The sequence below is a fragment of the Palaemon carinicauda genome, chromosome 13 (genome assembly GCF_036898095.1).
Source record: "Palaemon carinicauda isolate YSFRI2023 chromosome 13, ASM3689809v2, whole genome shotgun sequence".
Lineage (NCBI taxonomy): Eukaryota > Metazoa > Arthropoda > Malacostraca > Decapoda > Palaemonidae > Palaemon > Palaemon carinicauda.
The window spans coordinates 85,432,819-85,437,818 of record NC_090737.1 but is presented as its reverse complement, the minus strand read 5'-3'; positions in this window follow the sequence as shown (position 1 = coordinate 85,437,818).

Below are 5,000 nucleotides of genomic sequence, written 5' to 3'. Positions count from 1 at the left end.
ACAAATGATGTTACCATTATCCGTTATTATCACTAATCACAGACAATGTTAGTGCTTCCTGCCCCCTACAGGGAAGAGTCTTACTAGACGGTAGAAAAGGGGCCTCAAGGTTAGCATATATTGTGTGAACAAACATAAGTATCCACTGGGTGTACTAACGGTCTCACGGTTTGTATATATTGTTGCAACAATATCAGTGTTCACTCAATCCATTGTTTGTAAGAATACACTGATAAGAGGTTTACTTAAATGAGTAAGTCAAAGAATTCTGGCATCTTTAATGTGCATATTGCCGGGCGAAGTAGGACGCAGTTACATTCTAATAGACATTTATTTTTAAGAAATGACTAAATGGAATAACAAGTGAAACGAATGTAACATATTAAAAGAATTATACGTGCAACAAATACAGAAATTATTTTTCCCCCCTGGAGAGGGAAGAAATTCCTCTATAATTTCTGTGAATGTTATATGCTATCAACACTGTGTACTACATACACATGGCACAAGTGTTATCTGTATAATTCCACACCTGAGATTATGAACAGGCTTAGTGTCACCATGGTATCACTCACTTGAAAGGTATCACACCATAAGTGTCGATACCTTTTCCCTTTAATTAATAGTCCCAATCAACTAACTGTTCATCGCAGTAATTAGACGACAGGTTTTGATACATTACAAGCCACTACCACATTGTGCTTCAGTTCATGGACCTGCTTAGCATAGTGTTTGTAGAACACTCTGGATGATTTCCATCCAGGATATGAGCGAAGGCGCTCAAAGTCCATATACTGTAAAAAGCTCAGTGATGAAGCAATTTTCCTCGGATCATGATCTGCGGGTCTACTATCTGGATCTGCTCTGCGAATAAAGTAGGTGAGCTTCGCCCTCAGTTGTTTTAGGGATTAGTTTGATACATCGGTTTCTCCTTTGAAGAGATGGCCTCCCCTGAAGTCTGGAGTTCTACAAAGATAGACCTTTAGACACTCTACAGGACATAGAGACACGTCTTCCTTCAGAGGGCTGATTCTCCAGGGACCCCATCTTTTAGTGGGTAGCTCATTCTTAGCGAGAAAGGCTGGATCAGGAAAGAGATTCAGTTCTCCCGCTTCTGTGAACTGAATGTGGCCCTCATTTCTAGATAGGGCTACTATATTACTAACTCAAGCCCCAGAGTCTAAAGCGAACAGGAAAATAACCTTCCGGGTTAGATCCTTGAGGGAACAATCTTCTTTGTTCACAGATGAGGCATAATGTAGGTCCTTGTCCATAGACTATGAGATGGGCTTCGGAGGTGTTGCAGGCCTAAGCCTTGCGCATGGCTTCGGAATCTTATTAAAGATTTCATTCGTCAGATCCACTTGAAAGGCATATAGAAGAGATCTAATCAAGGCTGACTTGCACGTAGTTATCGTGTTAGCTGCCAGACCTTGATTATGAACGTGGACAAAGAAGGACAGACAGAAGTTCATTGAAATTTCTTTTGATCCTTTTGCTTTTACGAAAGCAACCCACTTTTTCCATGATGACTCATATTGTCTTCTAGTTGACTTAGACTTGTATTCTTCTAAGAATACTGTATTGCCTTCTGAAATCCCAAATCTTTTCCTAACCGCTAGGGCGAGAAAATCATGAAATGAAGGGTTTAGGGTCTCTGTGATGAATCAAAGGCAATTAGTTTATGAACCCTCTGAGATAGTGCTGGGTTCAGTACAAGGGCCAGACTCAGCCTCAGTTCCTTCACTAGATGGAACCAGTTGCTCTTGGGATATTTGGGAGCCACCAGAGCTGCCCCTCCCTGGAAGGATCTCAGCATGTTGAGGACCTTCAGCAGAAGATTGGATGGAAGGAACAGGAATTCCTGAGTCCATCCCTTCCATACTAGAGACGTAGTGTTCGTTATCTCCTCTAGTTGATCCTTGTATGGGTCTACATATTGAGGTAGTTTCTTGATAACGCTCGTCATGAAGAGGTCAATCTGCACTGCAGCTCAGGGACTAGTTCCCATCTGGGAGAGAATAGGTCTGCGTCTGTGGACCATTCTGACTATTGGCTTGAGCCTAAGTAGAGCATCCGCTGTCACATTGCGGATCGATTGTACGTCAACTGCTGATAGGTGCAATACTTTTAGGTACAGGATGGCTAACATCACCTAGACTATACGGGACTATCTCGAGCCTTGTCAGTTCAGACGTCTCATTATCGCTTCGATGTCCCAGATCTGCCCGAGGAGGCCTGATCTGCATGGAGAGAGTTTCCCCAACCTCAACAGGACTACCATGGCCTTGGGTAGAAATGACCAAGTCCCTTGGACTTTCATCTGATGGGAGTGAACATCCCATTCTTTCGACAAGGCATCCATGCGGATGATCTTCGATAGTTGAGGCAGTTGCTAGGGCACGGTCCTCAATAGGCTTTTGGCCTTTGACCATTGGTTGGGAAGCAATCAAGGAAAGACCGATATCGGTCATTTTAGATCTCTTCGAGCGTTTAATGCGTATCTTCTCCAGACTCTTACCGCATCTTTCAGCTGTGCTCTTAGCACTGGGTCTGTCACTACTGCGAACTGGAGAGAGTTCAGAACTCTTTCCTATTAGCGTCTTGGAATCCTGACTGATTACCATAGTGTCTTGACAGACCCTGCGATCTCCTTTTACATCCCTAAGGGAAAGGAGAGCCAGTGTGACCTCAGGTTCCAATGGTTTTTTAACCATTGAAGCCTTTGATCTGGAAAGAATCGAGACTTCTTGAAGCTGATTTTGCATCTCCGATGTTCCAGGAACTTGATTACTTCTTTGGATGCTCGCAGACCAGCCTCTTTGGGTGCTGCCCGCACCAGACTTTCATCCAGGTACTTTGTTACCTGAACCGTTTCCAGGCATGGTTATTGCATGACTGCATCCACCAATTCCGTGAAGATACTTAAGACTGTGTTTAGTCCGACGAGTATGGCTCTTAGAACATACGCTATCCTCTGTAACTTGAATCATAGGTAGGAGGAGAGGGGGGCAACTGACTGGAAGCTGCCAATAAGTACCTTTCAGATAGATATATATATATATATATATATATATATATATATATATATATATATATATATATATATATATATATATATTCAAATAAGCCATATATATTTTTGATACATTAATGTCCAGATTCTCTTAACGACCTTAGGATCAGAGCCCCAGGCGAAATCACACAAAGACAAGAGCTTGTGATCGGCCGGGAATCGAACCCTGGTCCGGGAAGCTTGTATAGACAGTGACTAAACCACACACTCTCTCTCTCTCTCTCTCTCTCTCTCTCTCTCTCTCTCTCTCTCTCTCTCTCTCTCTCTCTCTCTGTTTTAGGTAGCTCACTTTAAACGATAAATTAATCTAAATGCATTAAAAACTTTTATAATGTCTATTATTATTTAATAATGCAAAGGTCATTATTAAGTGGTCGAACTGAGTGAAAAGTTTAAAAGCTTTTAGAACAAAGTGCTGGAGACCATTAAAAGCTATCTATGACCCCAGATCCATATATTGTGTTTATATATGATAAATAAACATAGAATAAAAAAAAAAAATAATATAGCACGAAAATTCTATACTACGTAGATCGCAACCATTTCGTCGATATTTTTTTTTTTTTTCTTTTTTGTATTTGATCTTGAAAATGGTACCGGCCGATGATGGGACCAAAATAACATTCATTTGTCAATTTGTATTTATTCATCCACTATAAAGATTTTATTCATGATATATCAATAAATAAGAAATGGTTATTTGACGAACTCTCCTTATAATCTTTTTTGGGGAAGTTGTCTGCTTTGGGATAACCTTTTGATTATGAATATGGGGTTGGTTTCGCCTCCATTATATAGTATTTATCGTAATCAAAGCAGTGTTGAAAGTTACTGAAATAACAATATTCACCATAAAATTCCATACCCAATATTGTTGATCAGGTTTCTGGATCATTTGGGTAATTGCAACATCAAATAAGTAGTTCATTGTTGTTAGTCCGTCCAGTGTGTTTCTAATTGTGTAAGGCAGCCATATGGCAACTTTTTAAAGGTCTTCTCAAAATGGGATTATTTTAGTGTTTTGTTAACAAAAACTTCTCACTAAGGTTATTTACTGACAGTTGTAGCATGTGTCTAGAACGTCAGAATGGTCTTAGTATATCTGAATCTATTTGAGTTTTTCAATGCCCTACAAAAATTGTCACTTATTTCATATAAATTACGAGGAAAATAGCATCATACATGCATTTATTATTTATTTGCCATTAGCTTACATTAATTGGTTTACTCTTCCATATAAAAATGGTTAGAGTTCATATTTGTCAGGTGAAAAATTATTCAGGATTTTTTGTTTGTAAATAACCATATCATCTAAGAACTTCCTTTATCAAAGAATCATATCTATTTGCACTGGAAAAATTAATACATAAATACATATAGCAAGGCACTTCCCCCAATTTTGGGGGGTAGCTGATATCAACAAATGAAAAAAAAAAAAAGGGGGGGACCTCTACTCTATACGTTCCTCCCAGCCTGACAAGGGACTGGTACTGCTAGGGTGCCACAGCCCACCCTCCCACATTATCCACCACAGATGAAGCTTCATAATGCTGAATCCCCTACTGCTGCTACTTCCGCGGTCATCTAAGGCACCGGACGAAGCAGCAGGGCCTACCGGAACTGCGTCACAATCGCTCGCCATTCATTCCTATTTCTAGCACGCTCTCTTGCCTCTCTCGCATCTATCCTCCTATCACCCAGACCTTTCTTCACACCATCCATCCACCCAAACCTTGGCCTTCCTCTTGTACTTCTCCCATCAACTCTTGCATTCATCACCTTCTTCAGCAGACAGCCATTTTCCATTCTCTCAACATGGCCAAACCACCTCAACACATTCATATCCACTCTAGCTGCTAACTCATTTCTTACGCCCGTTCTCACCCTCACCACTTCGTTCCTAACCCTATCTACTCGTGATAAC